The sequence below is a fragment of the Saccostrea echinata genome, unplaced genomic scaffold (assembly GCF_033153115.1).
Source record: "Saccostrea echinata isolate AGI-Se365-2 ecotype Australia unplaced genomic scaffold, CSIRO_AGI_Sech_v1 ptg000056l, whole genome shotgun sequence".
Lineage (NCBI taxonomy): Eukaryota > Metazoa > Mollusca > Bivalvia > Ostreida > Ostreidae > Saccostrea > Saccostrea echinata.
Window position 1 is genome coordinate 18,954,934 of NW_026889805.1, and position 21,138 is coordinate 18,976,071.

Sequence of the window (21,138 nt, forward strand, 5' to 3'; positions counted from 1 at the left end):
CATGTTTATCATAAAGCTTTGTTGTTAGATTACCATTAACGTCTTTTTCTAATAAAATATCCAAATATGAAACAGATACGTCAGACTCTGCGGTATCTTTTATCTCAAGCTCACCGGATATATCGTGTAGACATAAGAATGGAAATAACCATTGTTAATTGACAATACGTCGTCGATATATCTAAATGTCGAGTTGAAGGCCACAGCAAGTGTTTTCTTCTTTTCACGTAAAAGATTTTGAACAAATTCTGCTTCATATGAATACAAAAATAGATCTGCTAATAACGGGGCGCAATTGGTACCCATGGGAATTCCAATAGATTGTTGGAAGACCTGGTCTCCAAAAACCACAAAGATATTGTAAATCAGAAACTCGAGCATCTTTTTAATGTCAACTTCAGAGTACTTGTGTGTACAATCAGATTGTTTTTTAACAAAGTAATTTTGCAAATGACCAATGACAAGGTAAGTAAATATACGAGTTCCATTTTCATTGAAAAAGCAGCTGGCAACGATGTCAGAAAGTCTGGACTTTAATTTATCGTGGGGAATAGTTGTATATAAAGTTGAAAAGTCGTAAGTTTTTATGTTGTTGATTTTGGTAAAATTTTGTGATTTCAAATGTTCCGAAAGTTCCTTGGAATTTTTTAGGATCCACATCTGATTTACACCACTTCTCGAATATATTGTTGCACAGTACTCTTAAAGTTTCTCCTTCACTTCTGTTAATATCTTAGTGAGGAGTAAAGAAAGAGGCTGGGTAGAACATTTACTGGAACCCGCTATGTATCTTTGTAAGGATTTTTATGAAGTTTCGGAATCCAATATAGATATGGTAATTTAAATTCATTTTGGTAGTTGGAAATATTAAAAATATTCAAAACTGACATATGATTTTGAAGAATTTCCTCCTTAGAAAGGGAGCTGTGGGTGTAAGTTGGATTACCACTTGTAGAATTAAATCCAAGTTCTTCTAAAATAAAATTTATATAATGAGCCTTACAAACAAAGACAATGTTGTTACCTGCTTTGTCATCAGGGACCAGTACGTACTGATCGTGTAATCCATCTAATTCTTTTTTCACTGAATACTGAAGGATAGATGGATGGATAGAAGGATATATTAAATTCTTGTTTAATTCTTTATACAATTTTGGAAGACGAATCCTTGCTTACTAGTATCATAACCATCTAAGTTTGTTTGCTGAGTCCCTGACCCTTGGTCCATTTATTCCTCAATTTTCGTAAAGGGTTCAATGCACATTACAATGTACATTACAAATGTGGTGTGGATCGTGAAATTCAAAAGTTTTGTCCCCTTTTACCCATAGAACACATATGGCAAAATTGGTTCATCGGTTCCAAAGAAGCAGAAATGTTCGAATGTTAACGCACGACGGAACAGAGAACCAAGAGCAATAGGTCAGCTATATGACCCAGGCGATCTACATGTAACAAATCGAATAATGATCAGGGCAAAAACAATGATCCCCGGAAACACTAGAGGTGGGATTAGGTGCCTAGGAGGAGTAACCATCCCCTGTCGACCGATCACACCGGCATGAGCCCTAGGTATTGATAAGATAGACGAAGTACTCTGTAGTCAATGTAAGTATACAAGCGTGACCTAACAAATGGTATGAAACGTCAGACAAAACCGATAGGGTAGTATTAACAAGCAAGATCATTATAAAGACTGTAAAATTTCCGAAATAGTTACTTTGAACGGGGATGAGATCCTTGTTATATCAACTTATTTGTTTGTAGCTTGCCTCAGTTTAAAAATTAATCGGATAGAGAGCATGCTTTTGTATAGCGAATCTGTTGGGAGACATACTAGTAAACACCATGCAGGTGATAGCGGAATATTACTACATAAAGAAAGAAAGCTGACAATGGAAAAGCTGAAGTCATCTCGTTTGTCGTACAATTTGGTTGTTAATAGGCCTTTATTATCTATAGTCAGAAAACAATAAAATATAAAAAAGATATTTCTTATATAAAAGTTTGAGCCCTGTTGTGGCCCCGCCCTACCCCCAGGGGTCGTGATATGAACATATCATTTTTATGTAGAAGCATGGGTGGGACGGAGCCTTAACAGGGGTAAAAGATTTACATAGGAATATGTAGGAAATATCTTTAAAATCTTTTCAAAACAGCAAAGCCATGGTCAGTCATGTTGAAATGGAAGTAGTGTAGATTGAAATTTGTCAAAATCAATACCCCCTGGGTGTAGGGTGTATCAGAAATGGGAAATGAAAGTTTAACATAGGAATATAGGAGAAGTGTTTAAAAATCTTTTCCCAGGAACAGTAAACCATGATTAGTTAAATTTAGAAGGAAGCATCTGCAGGTAGTGTAGATTCAAGTTTGTTTAAATCATGACCCCGGGAGTAGAATGGGGCAAGAATAAGCAATAAAAGTTTTATATAGGAATACATACAAAGAAATCTTTAAGTAGGCCTTTCAACTAATTTTTCAAGTTATACATATGGTAAAAAACAATTGATAGATATATTTGTAGGTACATGAAATTCTTAAAAAAGATTATAACCTATACATACCTTTGATTAAATCATAAAAAAAATTAATTATTAATATTTGATTTGTACGATTTGGTGTTTTAAGGACAGGTAACTCAAATGTAAAACATGACCAACAAAGTACCGAATTTTGAGTTATCGTTTATAGGAATGACATATAGGCTGCTTCAATTGGTATTGTTATGTACACAAAGGGGTTCCTTATATTCTTTGGTACACAAAAGGGTTGACCAAAACAAGGAGAATGCCTTCACTCTATACCTGGAATAACGGGATCAATGAATGGGGAACGGACTATATTCAAGATTTTTAAATCTCCCTAACAGTTGTTATGGAGAAGAAAATATAATGCTATGTTTTTTGTTTGTGCATTGTTGTGCTTCATCTATAAAGATAAATATTTCTACAATTAAATGCAACAATAAATTATCTTATGCTTTCCACTAAGCACGAAGAAGAACGATCAAATATAAAAATTTAATCAGATCAAAATTAAGAAGGGGGATGGATTTCACTTTATATTTTTATTAAAAATTTCACTTATATATTATTGTACAGTGTCTATAACTACATGATAATTGAGTTGAACATTTGAACTAAATTTTAAAACAACTGGATTTCCCTGTCAGTGAAGGAGCACTTGGGAAATGCTAAAACTTGACATCCTTAAAAACAATTAGCTTCCTCGGACCCGCTCTAAACAAGTTCCGGTAATGGGTTATCGTTCTTTTCATCGAACCCTAGCGGCAGTTGAGTCTTCTTCTCAACAACAGCAAATTCATGTTTAGTCATATTTATATGGAAGCATCCTCGGGTAGTGTAGATTTAAGTTTGTTCAAATCATGACCCCCTGGGGTAGGGTGAGGCCATAAAAAGTATTCAAAGTTTTACATAAGAATATGTAGGAAAATAAGTGTGAAATACAAAAGCTCTATCAAAGTTATAACCAATGTTAAATATTTTGAAAAGTTCTGCAAGGTCATGGGGTCAAAAACCATAGTTCATTCGGAAATCTGTTGTCACAAGTAATGTATATGTCAAATATGAATGCCCAATCTTCTTTCATTTAAAAATGTTAAAATTAAAATTGTTGAAATGTAGGTGAAACAAGGGGTCAAAACCATAGTACATTTGGAAAGGTCTCGTCACAGGTATATACAAGTGCAATATGAAAGCCCTATCTTCTCTCATTCAAAAGTTATGTTCCAGGAGAGTTTTTATATAGACTGACAAACGAATGAGATCGAGTTACCCTCGCTTTGGCGAAAGCAGGAGACATAAATTTAAATACTTTTCCCACTTACTATGGGTCCACTGAGTACTTGTGACCACCGGATACCAGTGTCACAGAGACATTAAAATACCATTGAAAAGGAAAAAAAAATAGATATGTTTTGAAATATTTCTTGCTTCATTCAATGTTATATGCCAATTTTCACCAAAAGACATATATCAGAAAAGAGAATAAACAGAATGTCTCGATAATATCTGAACAGCCTTATTCGAGGAAAAAAAATCGATCGGAAATTATAAAAGGTAGTACCTCGCCAAAAGGTCGGTAAAGTATATTTACTTTAATTCAGTAGGTCACGAGTTGCAAAGTAGTAACAAATTGTCGTTATTGACTTTTTGAAATGATTTAATCTTTCAGTCAATATGGTGATGCATTCAAAACACAAGAGCGAAACAAAAGAACCCAAACAACATATTCATGAAATAGAATTTTTTATTGATGATATTTTTTAAAGCAGGGAGCCTTCGCATCGACATACACATAAAAGGTAACTACATACAAATAGTTTTAATTTTACGTGCGTATCTCTGTCACAACATTAATTGCTTGCAGTGCTGTCAACTGTAAAGAACTTGCACTTTCTAGGTACATGCATATATATATATATATATATATATATATATATATATATATATATATATATATATATATATATATATATTCAATAAAATATTTTTCCTTGGTATAGGGATAAAACAAAATCCAAATTTAAATGAAAAAACTCAAATTTTAATTACTTATATTGAGTTTTTCATTTAAATTTGGATTTTATATATATATATATTTATATATATATTCAAATGATCATGAAATTTAGTTTTAGAATGGTTTTATTGACTATTTTAAAAAGTCGATTATAAAAGTGGTTAAACAATCAATGCCTTCTTCAAGTCAATAGACTGCTATAATCAAAAACATTTATCAGAGAGAGGGGGCTTTTTCTAATGGTTTGATCTCTGCAGATGAACAAGAGGTCTTAATGGTCACCTGAGTATCATATAACCTCCATAGAATGGCAATTTCATAATTATATGGTAAAACAGAAATCGATAAAGAGATACAAACTAAACAGGTAGGGCGAACAAAGATCAACAAATTGTCTTGTAACCTGCGACAACTGAATTTAAAATTTATTTACTTGCCTGTATATGCCATAGTAGCTACACTCCCATTTTGTTATCTTAACCAAACTTAAGAACAACACAGTGCTTCAGCAGGAAACTAGTTTAGCCAGCGTTAACACTTTACAAATACCTTAGATCAACTTCTCCTGCTCCTAACAAATTATTCAAGATACAAATCTATGAATGAAGCATTTTTGTCTAATGTTTATATATTACTCAAAAGTCTTTCTGACCATTAAAAACTATAAAACTATCTTTTGCATTACACATTCAAAATTCTTTTAGTCATTTGACCTAGCAATTACCTTATTAACAGTGATTAATGATCATAGTTGAATAATCAATGGTAAATAAGGTGTCTCAAAGTAGAGTTAAAATTTCACTACATGATCAGTTGAACCCCTGCCCTAGCACCAGCTCCCCTGCCTAGTGGTCATGAATTTTACCAAACTGGTAAAAACATCCTTGCTCGTTATAACTAAGTACTCGAATTGCTTGCTAAAAGATTTACCACCACACAAACAGTCCATCACTGAGTGCACCTTTCCGTAGACAACGAGAAGAATTTTGGATAAGAAAGCTAGGGACAGCCTTTCCCTATGGATGTAATGACAATGTCGATAGTGTTGGAAATCTTTCCAGTCCACAGTGTAACAATGTAAATGTGATGGGACTCTTTAACCATACACAGAGACGTAAGCGTAGTCATGGGCATCGGTCTTACAATAAACCTTTAATACACGATGTCTCTTTTGATTCATTACTACCTTACGTAAATCAACAGTTAGGGTTACATCATATTCGCACCAAACTTTACTCTGTCCCTTTGAAACTTTTAAATAGTCTTCTTGAAAAGGTCAAGGAAAGTCCATTTTTTGATTCCTCGATACCAGAATATAGGCTCAGATCTGTAGTTATGGATATTGCCAATCATAGGCTTTTTAAACCCCCGCGTTTTACTGAAGAAAATGCAGCTAAAACAATCCGTTTTTTCCTTAAACTTCAATATGCCAACAAAGGAATTGACGCGGTTAATATAAGTAATATCCTTAATCACAAAAGGGTCCAGTCTTGTATTCCACCATATTTCAAGTTAAAGACTACACCTTGTATTTCCTACAAATATACATCGACTATTGCTTCCAAACTTTTTAATTACAAGAAAACTTTACAGGGCCTGGATATCGAATATCTGAAACATAATCCTCCATCGTGTTCATGTTCTTCTTCGCCCTATAACTATAGTCCTGCTGGACACGTTATTACTGGTGACGTAAATATAGTTAATAATGAGGATCTTAGATCACCAATTTTAAAAGGTCCTAAATTTAGGGAACCCAGATCCTTCAACTGGCGTAAGAATTTCATAAATATTATGGATTCTGTAGAGGACTACGCCAGGCGATGGGCCAGACATGAAAAAGAAGACCTTGACACTTTGTCAGAATGGATTAAATGTATCAGATGTATGTTAAAATCGCGCATTAAAAGATTGAGAGGCAATATGAAAACCATCTATCCTTCTGTATTCAATAATCCAGAAGTGAAAAAAGAATTAGATAGATTACATGATCAGTACGTACTGGTCCCTGCTGACAAAGCAGATAACAACATTGTCTTTGTTTGTAAGGCTCATTATATTAAATGTATTTTAGAGGAACATGGATTTAATTCTACAAGTGGTAATCCAACTTATACTCATAGTTACCTTTCTAAGGAAGAAATTCTTCAAAATCATATGTCAGTTTTGAATATTTTTAATATTCCAAACAACCAAAATGAATTCGAATTACCATATTTATATTGGATTCTGAAACTTCATAAAAATCCTTACAAACAAAGATACATAGCGGGTTCCAGTAAATGTTCAACCAAGCCTCTATCTTTACTCCTCACTAAGATATTAACAGTGGTGAAGGAGAAACTTCAAGAGTACTGTGCAACAATATATTCGAGAAGTGGTGTAAATCAGATGTGGATACTTAAAAATTCCAAGGAACTTTTGGAAAATTTGAAATCACAAGATTTTACCAAAATCAACAGCTTAAAAACTTACGACTTTTCAACTTTATACACAACCATTCCCCACGATAAATTAAAGTCCAGGCTTTTTGATATCATTGACAGCTGCTTTTTCAATAAAAATGGAACTCGTAAATATACTTACCTCGTCATTGGTCATTTGCAAAATTATTTTGTTAAAAAACATTCTGATTGTACACACAAGTACTCTGAAGTTGACATTAAAAAGATGCTCGAGTTTCTGATTGACAATATCTATGTGGTTTTTGGAGACCAGGTCTTCCAACAATCTATTGGAATTACTATGGGTACCAATTGCGCCCCGTTATTAGCAGACCTTTTTTGTATTCATATGAAGCAGAATTTGTCCAAAATCTTGTACGTGAAAAGAAGAAAACACTTGCTGTGGCGTTCAACTCGACATTTAGATATATCGACGACGTATTGTCAATTAACAATGGCTATTTTCATTCTTATGTCGATACGATATATCCTGATGAACTTGAGATAAAAGATACCACAGAGTCTGACACATCTGTTTCATATTTGGATATTTTACTTGAAAAAGACGTTAATGGTAATCTAACAACCAAGCTTTATGATAAACGTGATGACTTTAACTTTTCAATCGTCAACTTCCCTTACTTATGCAGCAATATACCTTCATCACCTGCATACGGGGTAAATACCTCTCAGTTGATTCGATACGCAAGAGCATGCTCTATGTATGTACAATTTCTAAAACGAGGTAAATTATTGACAAATAAGTTGATGAAACAAGAATATCAGCTGTCTCGTTTAAAGTCATCATTTCGTAAGTTCTATGGTCGATACAATGACCTTGTCAGTAAATACAATTTATCATTGAGTCAAATGCTGACTGACGTTTTTCATACTCATTGTTAGGCCATTATTTACACACTGAATTGTCGACGGATTTTTCCGTTATTTCCCGATCATGACAAGGAGCACACGGCGGGTGTGACCGGTCGGCAGGGGATGCTCACTCCTCCATGGCACCTGATCCCACCTCTGATGTTTGGAGGTCCGTGTTTGCTCTGCTCCTATTTCGTATTGTATAATGGACTTTTGAGCTTGAATACTGTTCGTTATCTCCATATATTTCATTGCTATAAATGACCCAGAGCAAAGAAGAATTGATGCTTTTTACATATTTTGAATAATAAAATCCTGCCTAACGCCAGACTCGAGGGGCCATGAACTATGTATTTTGTTTCCCTGCTAAATGCTCAGGGGCAAAGATGAAGATTTTCGAAAAAACACTTTTTTTTAACAATTAAACCCACACAAACACCAGAAATCTTTCTTGCAAAGGGGCCATGAGATTTACAATTTAGGTTAAGGCAACCTTGTCCATATAACCATGCAATTATTTTGTCTGATTAGGACCCAGAACCAAAGAAAATTTTCAATGACTTAATATACTAGTAGTGCATTGTCACTTTATGATCAAAGGATCCCCACTAAACACCAGAACGCTGAGCAAGGGACACAGCACCCTTGCTAATTACAACTATGAATATGGTTTGCCAGCTAGATGCTGGGAAGCAAAGAAAAATTTCAAAAAAATATCATTTTAGGTCACCTGAGTCACTCAGGTAATTTATTGATATCTGTTTTTGTGTTGTTCTGTCGTGCGTTGATATTTGAACATTTTCAGCTTCTTCTTGATCAAGGGACAATGAATTTCACAGCGGCGTTGCTCATTACAACTATGTATTGGGTTTGCCTACTAGTTGCCTACTACTACTAGGAGGAAGAAAAATTTCAAAGAATATATGCATTTTTAGGTCAACGCAGTCACTCAGGTGACCTATAGCCACAACGAAGCAACGACCTGTACAGTATTCCTCGAAGCGAGTAAACATACTGAATAGGTACCCAATGTAAAGTGTGATCGACAATTTCAGTTAAGTAATACTCAGTAACTTAAGTATAATTATAAAATACATTCAACCCAATACAATGTACAAAGTTAACAAAACCTCCAAAGCGTAAATATTCAAATTGATATTTAGTTTGCGACTTAAACTTCATCTGAACAATTTATGGACCTTAAGGATCAATCTAGGAAATTAAAATCTTAACTGCATATAAAATACAATACTTTCGAACCATTTTAGAAAGTTAATATGTAGAAATGAATTATAGATATTATATTATCCTGGTGTTATGTACCATTGCTTGTAAAAAGAGAGCTATTATCATCTCAAGTTACTAAGATCGATTTTATACTGTACGAATACATGTACCCTGTGTTGGGGTAATGCTAAATGTAATGGATCAATCTAGGAAATTAAAATCTTAACTGCATATAAAATACAATACTTTCGAACCATTTTAGAAAGTTAATATGTAGAAATGAATTATAGATATTATATTATCCTGGTGTTATGTACCATTGCTTGTAAAAAGAGAGCTATTATCATCTCAAGTTACTAAGATCGATTTTATACTGTACGAATACATGTACCCTGTGTTGGGGTAATGCTAAATGTAATTGTAATGCATTGCAAAGCATTACTTGAACTTGAAGTAATGTGAAATACCAAAAAAATTGCATTACATGAAATGGTAATGTAATCCATCTTTCTCAAATCCAGAGTAATGCTGACATTACATAACATTATAAAGCATTACTTTGTACATAGCTTTGTAAAGAAATAAAAAAGGACATGAAAATTATTGTTTAGATTAAACCAGAAGTCTCTGTCGAGACTGTAGCTCTACTGGTTTGTACTTATAACAACGGAAAAGAAAAGTAGCACTTCGACTTGAAACTTTGCAACAGCAATAAATAAATAATGATCATTGTGTTACTCTCTTTTTGTTGCAAGATGAATTGCAATCAGACTAAAACTGTAGAGAGAGTAGCCTTTTAAAAGAATTTTAAAGAAATTTTGATTCTAGTTACCATGGCAACATCATTCATCAAAAAAAATTAAAGACTGTTATGTATCTCATTGTAGTCTACTTGCATGCCATGTTATATTAAAATCAGACCAAACTGTACTCGAAGTAATATTTTGTTTGTTTGTTGTTTAACGTCCTTCTCAAGAATTTTTCACTCGTATGGAGACCGCACCACTTGCCGGTGGAGAGCTGCAAATTTTGACCTATAGTAGGCACTCAGGGCCATAGAGCAGTAAGAAATCTTTTTCGTGCCAGCACCTACTGCGACATGGGACCTTGGTTTATACGGTCTCTCTCATCCGAAGGACCGGTCTCCATGTTCCACAGTGGGATTCTAACCCGAGACGTAAGGATCAATTCCTCACTCTGCGACTCTAGAGCAAACGTTCTACCATTGTGCCACGCGGGTGACAAGTTATGTTTTGAAAGTATGTCAAAGAAATTTCAGCTTTTTTGTAACCATGGCAACACTTCGCCAAGTTATATTGAAATCAGACCAAAACTGTAAGAGGAGCAGAGTTTTGAAGTATTTCACAGAAATTTCTATTTTTAGTAAACATGGCAACACCGTTCATCGAAATCAAAAACCGGTATCTTAGTGTAATCTACTTGTGTGCCAAGTTATATTGAAATTAAATCAAAACTGTGGGAGGAGTAGCATTTTAAATGTATTTCACAGAAATTTCTAATTTTAGAAACCATGGCAACACTATTCATCGAAATCAAAAACCGATACACAGAATAATGTATCTTTGTGTAATCTACTTATGTGCCAATTTATATTGAAATCAGACCAAACCTGTAGAAGTAGCATTTTGAAAGTATTTCACAGAAATTTCTATTTTTAGTTACAATGGCAACACCATTAATCGAAATCAAAAACCGATAAACAGAATTATGTATCTTTGTGAAGTGTACTTGTGTGCCAAGTTATACTGAAATCAGACCAAAACTGTAGGAGGAGTAGCATTTTGAAAAATTGTTTACAGACAGACGGACGGACGACGGACAACTTACTATCGCATAAGCTCTTCTGGTCTCTGACCAGTAGAGCTAAAAATTTTGTAAATTATAGAAATGAATGAAAAAAGTCAACCTATTTAAATAAATTCTCTGCATCTATTTAAATACACTTTATATTCTGTTGGAAGTACAGTTACCACTGATTTGAATTTTCATACATGTACCTATTTTATATAAGGTTTAATTAAAAAGAATATTTTTTAAAAAGTTTTGAAAAAAAAAATCCTTTAAAAATATTTCTAGTATGAGGTACACTAATGTATACAGTAAAGTGATAATTGTCACTTTTGAATAGAGCGTCATCAAAACACACGATGGCTTTAGGGTAATGTAACAATTAAAACAATGGGTTGTTTTTAGAAGTGATCTGTCCCTTTCTCCTGACTGTGTTTAAGAAACATTACTTGGGCTGGTCTAGCTTGAGCTGACCATGACAAATCCATTGTATGCGAAAAGGCAAAAGGAATAGAAGACAGGAATTCTACTTTTAGCAGAACAAATTGTACATATGTCCAACTCTTTTTACAAATTTGTCAATACATTTAATTTTTTTATAAGAACGTTCAACCTACATGGAATCAAAACAAGCTATGTCTTATTAATTTAGATAGTTTGGGGAAGGGTTAAAGTGCCCAAAAAGTTAAACTGTTTTATGACTTCAATTGCACATTTTACTTGTTTTCATCATATTGGCAATTGAAAAGTTTGAACTTCTCATGAATAATAAAAATATTTTAAAGTTATTTACAGTGTAATAAGTACAAGTACTTGAATTAACATAATTTATTTCATCAAATTTAGTTTTGAAGGGGTTGTGTGCATGTTCATGAAAATAATTGCACAAGTTTTGCATTTCTGTTTTTGAAAAACCAAAAAGTAATGGTATTGGTAAGGCATTACTTTACTAAAATAATGGTAATGTGATGCATTACTTTAAGAAATTAGAATAATGGTAATTTAATGCCCAAATTCTTGAAGTAATGGTAATGTAATTGCATTACTTTACAATGTAATTCGCCCCACGCCTGCGTGTAGCTGCCAAGCTTGAAAATATATAGCTCTGTTTGATGGTTTAGGGTATTGGATACGAACTTGCCTCTTGGTGTAAATTAAAGTTATAAGTTTCAATCCAATTTTCTTTTTTGTACTTTTTCTTTTTCCCAATATAAAATTCATTACATAATAGTTATGTAAAAATGACAAACATCTGAGAGTATTGCATTAGCAATACAAGTCCTACCAGCAAGCGTAATCTGGTTCCCGTTAAAAATTGAAATGTCATAATTCCGTCAAGGACTGATAATCATCATAATACAAGATGAAAATTTCTGCCTAAAATATACACTAACCCCAATTTTTTTTTTTTATTAAATCCTATAAAGATTATTTTCCTAGTTCATCTATTAGTCCCCTACCGGTGAAACCGGAGAGGACTATAGGTTTCCTCGGAGTCTGTCCGTCTAGCTGTCCTTCTGTCTGTCTGTCCCACTTGGTTTTCAGCACCTTTCTTCTTAACGCTTGCAGATATTGAGCTGATTTTTGGTATGCAAGTGCATCTTGATGAGTTACATATCAAATTTGCATTTCGTTCCGCTTCAATGATTTTTGACGGAATTACGGCCTTTTTAATTTTTCAGGGTTTTCCGCAATTTTTTTTTCTAAACGCTTGCAGATATTGAGCTGATTTTTGGTATGTGACTTTACCTTGATGAGTTATAGATCAAGTTTGCATTTTATTCCGCTTTATTGATTTTGACGGAATTATGGCATTTTCAAATTTTAACGGGAACCGTTACACTTGCCGGTAGGGGACTAGTATTATTTGCTAATGCAATACTCTCAGAATTTGCTTGTTTCCTTTTCAACACTTATAAAAAATAATTTTTGGATATAAAGAAAAGTAAATTGTATAAAGATTTTATGAATGATATCTTCGTGCTATATCATGTTAAAGAAGTGGTTAAAGTGTAAAGAATATTTTCCTTCAGTACTTTTGAATTCAAAACAAAATACACATGTACATGTACATGTATTAAAGTTGTTGAAAGTAACATTTTTAAAAGAACACGCCTCACGAGGCCCAGACAAGGTACAGAGAGAGAGAGAGAATTTGAACCAAAATATTATTCTATTTCCAACTGGAATATTATCTTTTTGAAGAAAACAATACCGGTAATGCAAAATCTGGCATATATTGTGACAAAAGATAATATTTATTAAAATTTTTGATATATTGTGAAGAGTTACAAGAAAGAATATTCGAGAGATGTGTCGCCAGACTTTAAGGATTAATTTTAGTTCGTGAAGGCGCAAGGATGTAGGAATCTAGCATTTAAAGTTTTGCTTTTGTTCAGCTGAAGTTTCTAAATACGCTTTTGATAATATATCGGTCTGAAACATTCTGCAAAGTGTTGGCCTAAGTCATTAAAATCTACCGGAATTTGAATGACATAAACTTTACTCTGTGTCTATACCCTTTGAATTCACATCTGAACATAAAACATGCATTTTAGTATATCATTATACATGCCCAGTAGGTTGTGACAGGAAATAGTCGCGTTACGACTCAAAGGACCCGCATACCCACATTTCGTCTTCGCTTAGAAATGTATACATGTATATATTTCAGGTATAAATTATGCAAAAGCACTTTGAACTAAAAAAAAAAACCCAGATTTTATTTTGTGAAGGGTCCTAAAAAGTGTAAATATGTATCCCTAGTTTTTTAATAATCTTATTTACTCTATTGGTCTATTGGTACAATTTTCTTCTGTAGGATTTCCACATGTACATTGTATTATTTTGGAATTTTAAAAATCCCTATGACTGTATCAGGCATCCCGTTTTTCGGTGTTCAGCATATTTAGTATCCGAGGAGTTTCCACAAAATCAGGTGATAGTATTCATGTAGTGAGACTGTCAATGGATCAGCTAAATAAAATACTAAAGTGACCAGCATGTAGATACACAAGATTAAAGGAAAAATTATGTTACGTTTATGTTTTTTTTCACTTCACATATCAATGGAAATTACCCCAAAACCCTTCTAGAATACTTACTTAAACGTCTTCACTCAATAATCATAATTTTTTTGTTCCCCGCTTTCGCGAAAGCGAGGGGACAGTAAATCTCATTTGTCTGTCTGTCCGTCTGTCTGTCACAAAAACTTTAACCTTGGTTATAACTTTTGAATGAGAGGAGGTAGGGCTTTTATATTTCACATGTACATTACCTGTGGCAAAAGCTTTCCATATATACTATGATTTTTGATCCTATGACATTGACCTTGTAGTTTGACTTGCTTTTAAAAAATTTAAACATTACTTTAAATTTGTCTGAACTTTTGAACGAGAAAAGAAAGGCCTTTCATATTATATATGCATTTTACCTGTGACAAGACCTTTCCAAATATACTATATTTTTTACCCCGGGACATTGACCTTGAAATTTGACCTACTTTTCAAAACTTTTATCTTTGCTTATAACTTTTGATTGACAAGAGATAAGGCTTTTTTATTTGGCATGTGCATTACCTGTGACAAGAACTTTCCAAACATACTATGATTTTTGACCCCTTGACCTTGACCAAGAAGTTTGACCTACTTTTCTGAATTTTTATCTTTTCTTAAAACTTTTGATTGAGACTAGATAGGGCTTTCATATTTGACATATGCATTACCAATGAGAAGGTGTTTCTGAGCATGCTATAATTTTTTACCCATTGACATTGACCTTCATGTTAGACCCAATTTAAAAAAAAGTAACTTTGGTGATTACTTTTAAATGACATATGATAGGGTATATTTGACAAGTGCATTACCTGTGTCAAAATGTTTCCAAATATGCTATATTTGTTCCCGTGACCTTGACCTTCAAGTTTGACGTATTTTTCAAACATTTAATCACTGTTGCTAACTTTTGAAGGAGCAAAGATAGGGTTATAATATTTGACATGTGCATTACCTGTGTCAAGCATTTCCAAATGTACTGTGATTTTTAATCCCATGACCTCAACCTTGAAGTTTGACCTACCTTTCAAAAATTTTAACATTGCTCATAACTTTTGTTTGAGAAAAAATATGGCATTTACATTTGACATTTGTGCATTACCTGTTTCAAGACGTTTCCGATTGTATACTCTGGTTTATGATATTTTTTCACATGTGCATAACTTGTGACAAGACCTTTCGGATTTTATAATGATATTTGACCTCATGACCTTGATCTTGAAGTTTGATGCAGTTTTGAGAAGCAAAAATCTTTGCCATAACTATTATTAATTCAATAATTTGTATCTTTTTGCATAATGCACAGACAAGACAGGACACACAAACAAGACAGTTACAATATGCCATAAATAATGGCATCCCATCCACTAAGACATCGAAAGCGGGGTACCACAATTCTTTGAATTTGTTTGCTTCTTTTATTTTTTCATTGTATGCTCGCTTCGACGAACAGCACTACCCCAAACTGTACACGTCCGTTCCTACACCGTGATTTCCATCTGTTTTGTCTTTCGTGCGTTAACAGTTGAACATTTCAGCTTGGCATATATGGGTGAAGGGACACAAAAAATATGAATTTCAATGTCCTTTTCCCCCTTAGGATCTGGCTGATTGGGCTAAAACCATCAAAATTCCCTGTGATGATGAGGTTAAGCTTCTAAACATCACTATTGACTTCAAGTTATCTTTTCATACACATGTTACAAGTATGTGTAAAAAGGCAGCGAGGCAATTAAATGTTCTTAAACGAATAGAAAAGCATTTAACTAAGTTAGGAAAACTTATAATATATCATTCTTTAATAATGTCAAACTTCAGTTATTGCCCTTTAAAATGGCACTTCTGTACAGAGCAGAACACACTTAAAGAAAAAAAAAATCAGGAAAAAGCTTTAAGATTTATCAATGACGATTATAAAAGCTCATATGAAAGTCTATTACATAAATCTAAACTACTATCTCTGAAAGCTAGAAGAATGCGTGCCATTGCTCTAGAAACTTTTACAATTTTCCAAGGTTAAGTCCTGTCTTTTTGCAAAACCTAGTTGTTTTTAAAACTATTTTATACAATTTTAGATATACAGATACTGCAGAGGTCTCAAGAACAACAAGGTATGGAATAAAATCGTTCAGGTATGAGGCAGCAAAGCTCTGGAACTCTCTGCCAAATGAAGTCAGGAAATTCTCCTCTTACAATCAATTTTCAAACTACATTTCAACTTGTGTTGAGAACTTAACTGTAAATGTAGACTCCAGACTTTTATGCCTCATACCTAATGTCCGGATACCTAATGTCTCCCCCTTTGTTGCTTATTGTTTGCTGGTTTTAAATTATGATTTTAATTAGTGCTGTCTTAACCCCTTTTCTTTTATTTTATGTGTGCATGATCTCTGTTGTGTGTATATAGAAATATGTGTGTTTTCTTATATTGTGTCTTTTATATCTTCTTTTATGTATGTTTACTGTTTACCAGTGTCTTTTGTTCCATTCTTGTGTTTTTATGTGTTTCTGGCTACGTGAAATTTAAGTATGTTTTCTCTTATATGTATATGTACATTTTATTTTGTGCTAAATGTGTTTCTATGTTACTAGTCGGTAAAATAGCTTTAAAGCTCATGTTTTTTGTTAAATGTATGTAGTCCGACTATAAATAAAATTTTACTTACTTACTTAAAATTAATGAACCAGAAGTCTCCGACAAAACTGTAGCTCTACTGGTTTGTACTTGTAACAAAGGAAGATGAAAGGTAGTACTTGGACTTGAAATAATGACCTTAAAAGACCCTTATTGATTTTGAGATCAAAATATTAATGATTCAACACACACACACACACACACACACACACACACACACACACACAAATCTTGGATAGAAGTACACGAAAAGTTCTCAAACCCGACCTCCCTCAAATTAGTGCTTTGCCTTAAATAATTTCATAAGTACAGTATATAAACATTTATATGACTACATCATAATTTTGTTTCCATCAATTATTTACATGTGTAAATTGTCATACGTTGGACATGGACTTACACTCATTAACAAATCGAATTCACTGAGGAATTTAAATAACAGTTTGTCAGCATAACTCCTGCACTAAATTTCCTAAAACTTTGTAGGTATTTCAGACATAATGTGTAGATTTGTATATTATTACCAAGAAATTTGGATTCCATTCTTTTTCTAGAAACTTCAGCCCAATTAAATTTGTAACATTCAAAGATTTGAAAGTCCTTATATGCAAGAAGTTTTGATGTGATGATTTTTTGCAAGTAATACCCCTTTTTGAATTATACTGTGTATTTAAAGTGTAGTAGTGCACCGTGCCATTCATTATGTGTTGCATTGTCAAGTTTTTTTTTTTTTTGGGGGGGGGGGGGGCGTGGAGTATGTGAGCTTGCTCACTTTTTCTTTCATTTCCTGAGTTATGATGAACCATAAGATATGTATACATAATACGGTATTTGTCAAGTATCATTCTTAAATGCAAGTGTGTATGTGGAGAAGAATATACTTTACATATTGTAAATTTAAATGAAAGTTGTTTTTTTTTTACTTATTGAACTTTGTTTTTAATTTATGCAATAGAAATTGCACCCCCAATGCAATTGAAATCCAAGAAATTGCCTCCTAAAATGTTAATTATAATTCTTAAATAGGCCTCTGTTTTTAAACTGAAGTTCCGTCTACCTGATCAATACATAGGGTGTGACCGGTCAACAGACAATCTAGTAATATTTATAAATTATGGATATACATGACTGTAATATAATACTAAGCACCGCATCTTCCTACTCCTCCCAAGCTTCATCTTTAATTTTTATATTTTTGAGGTCTTGTCCCCCCCCCCCCCCGACATCTTCCCTAAGGGGCTGTCATCGGAACGCCCAAACCAAATCTATTCTCGGTCGAATTAGGCCGGCGGGGTGTCTTGATGACTTTTCCTTCCATGATTTGGTATGAAATAGCGTTGCAGACGATTATTGCAGCCCGGAGGACCGGGCTGCTCTATACATATAAGTTTAAGTGTTGGTATATGGGGATTGAGGTGGGAGAAGTTATTCAGAATTAACGGTTTTCTAAACATTAAAAAGATTGTTAATCAGAATGTTCTTTCCCTTTATAAATTACGAGATACACAATATATTTACTTCCATAAAGTGAATCTGTAAAAATATATATGTTTTTCATATTTAATATATAAAGTTGCTTATCATTTACTATCGAAAAAACGACAGGTCCCTTTTTTTAGAACATCGAATTTTACTTATCGCGTAAAAACGTAAAAACGTACTTTACACAGTTCGTGTTTTATATTCTTAAAGTGATAGACATTTTTGAAAATAGGTGATGCATGTGTCTGGTTTCAATTTATATTTTATGCAGCCAACATTTACTTGAGGAATTGATAAAGTTTAAAAGGGTATCGTTTTTGTTCGATTTTCATCCGACTATAGGTTTTCAAAATATTCTCGATTATCGTCTCCATCATTTAGACGCATGCCTTTTTCACACATATCGAAGCGGTTTGATGATCAAGACTCATTTCCATTGTTTACTTTATTTATTTCCCGGGCGACAATTGATGGTTACATCAATGTTTTCTTGTTTACATTTGATACTATAAACGGAAGTGAGAAGTAAGACCGCTTATGTGTCAAGTGATGAGAAAGAAAGTGAACTTAACTGAGAATTGAAAGAGTTCTTATCGAGAAACGCCATTTGAAAAAAAATCTTAGCCGATTTTTTTTTTTCGAGATTTGAAATTGAAATTCAGTTTTTTATCGATACATATGTAAATCAAAGCCTTAAATGATTTAAAATATTAAATGCCGTTAAACTTTTTATTTTATTCAGCAAAAGACCCAGGTATATTTTAAATGATACACATAAAAAAATTAATAAACTATGCTGCAGTGGTTGTTACCAATAGAATAATGTTTTTATTTTTTTTCTCTCCAAAAACAATACACAGGTCTCCTATAGGTTTGGTCTGATTTCAATCAAACCTGATACACAAGCTAAGTTTTCTAAACTAAGGTACATAATTCTGGATATTGTTGTTGCCATAGATTCATTAGAAAATAATACACCTATGTGAAAATCTTTCAAAATCCTACCCCCCCCCCCCCAGTTTTGATATGATTGCAACATAAATTGTATCAAGGACCATACAGAGCACTCACTGTGGGTGTGACCAGCCGGTAGGGGATGCTTACTCTTCCTAGGCACCTGAACCCTCCTCTGAAATTTCCAGGGGTCCGTGTTTTGTACCCTACTTACAGATCTGTATTATTTGTAGTTTGTTTATTTTCTGATCACTGTTCGTTCTCTTCACCATTTCATTTACAGAACATTAGGTCCCGTACGCGTAATACTATAAAAATTAAATGTAAATCTAGAAAAAGCGTTTCAAGTCCAGGGACATCTGACTCTTTCTTTAACATAAGTTAAAACCAGTGAAAGTAGAGTGTCATCAGATGGTAATTTTTTCAACGTGCTTTGGGTATTGTTTAGTTTAATTATATTGATTATATTGACATTAGTTGTCCTTGTTAAATTAAGTATTAAGATCATGTTTGACATGTATTAGTGATTTCATCCCTTCAGTAAAATGTTGCTGTCATGTAATGCAGGTCCTCAAATATCGTGATTTACCTTTATGCATGAATAACTATGAACATTTTTGCCAAATCATCATTGATATCGATGTTCGCTGCAGCTTGATTACCACGAAGTTAAATGTGAATATTTAATGCGAAAATTTTACAAACTACACCATTTCCGTTGGATGATTGTCATGTTTTGGTGAGTAAGAATTCGATTTTCCAAAAGTGTTGAATTTGAAAAAATCAAAAGCACGCTGATAAAGTTGTAAAAAAGCAAATCTTTCAAAAAGACGTATTTTGTTGAATCGTTATTAAAATACCTTTGTATGGTCTAAATTATTAGTCAAAGTTTCCATCAATTCTATGGTGAAAGTTGTGTAATGCTTTGATTTATAACGAATGCATCTTAAAAAGTTGTTTTGTTACATATAATTATTCGTATCAAATACATTAAAGGTATGTCACATAACATCGAATCCATGTACTAATTCGTCTCCTTAATTTTTTTTATAATGTAAGTGATGGAACCTTTATTATGTAAATAAGTTGTTGACAAGTTTTTAACTAAATGCAGGAAAACAGAGTACATGTAAATGTACAGTTAGAATTCAGAAAGGAAATGCAGGAAAACAGAGTGCATTTGCATGTACAATTAGAGTTCACAAAGAAAAAAATCAACAGAAATAATAACCAAATTTAAAAATAACACTATATGAATATGCAGAAATCAAATGCTAGATTTAAAACAATCCAACAGATAATGGTCGAATTGACAGAAAATAACACTATAGAATGTTAGCCAACAGAAAAGTGATGCTGTAAAATAATATACAAAAGGAAAATGCTTTATCCCCCCCCCCCCCCAGCATTAAATAAAGACTAAGACAGAACTGTGTCTATTATGTTTAAGTTGGTACGATCTATTTCTGAGCTGATTCAAAAATCGCAGTATATAATTTACCAGTGAATCGCCAAATAAAACTGATGCTGGTGTGATCTGAAATATTTCCACTATCAAATAAGACTATCGGTATGGAAGAATGTAAATCTAATTCTGAGGTTTTTAAAATATAGCATGTTAACTAACGCATTTATATTATTTATATTTTAAAGAGTAAATGAATATGCTTATGTTCACTGAACTCAATTTTTCTTTAAGTAAACCCTTGATTTAAGACTTGAGTAACGAGATCATCACGGTTTGTAAATGCATCGCATTCTTTTAAATTTGTCGAACCGTACTTCCAAACCTATATTAATATTTATTGCAGGAAATAAAAAAATTGCAAATACATTTACCGTATTTAATGTTTTATTATAAACTATCGATGTGCTTAATGGACGGAAAGTGTCATTCATTTGAGGATACTGGAACTTCAATACCACATCTTATGGCGTTGTTTTGTTCGATTCTTATATGCGCAAGTAAATTATGTGATTCTTGTCTTCCAATCAAAATCTATATTGTGCTAAGCGATATAAATCGTTATAATAATGAATTGATGACATCATTGTAACTACTGATACCTTGTAACTGACACAATGTACAACAATAATGTTTTTAATTATTATTGATGAA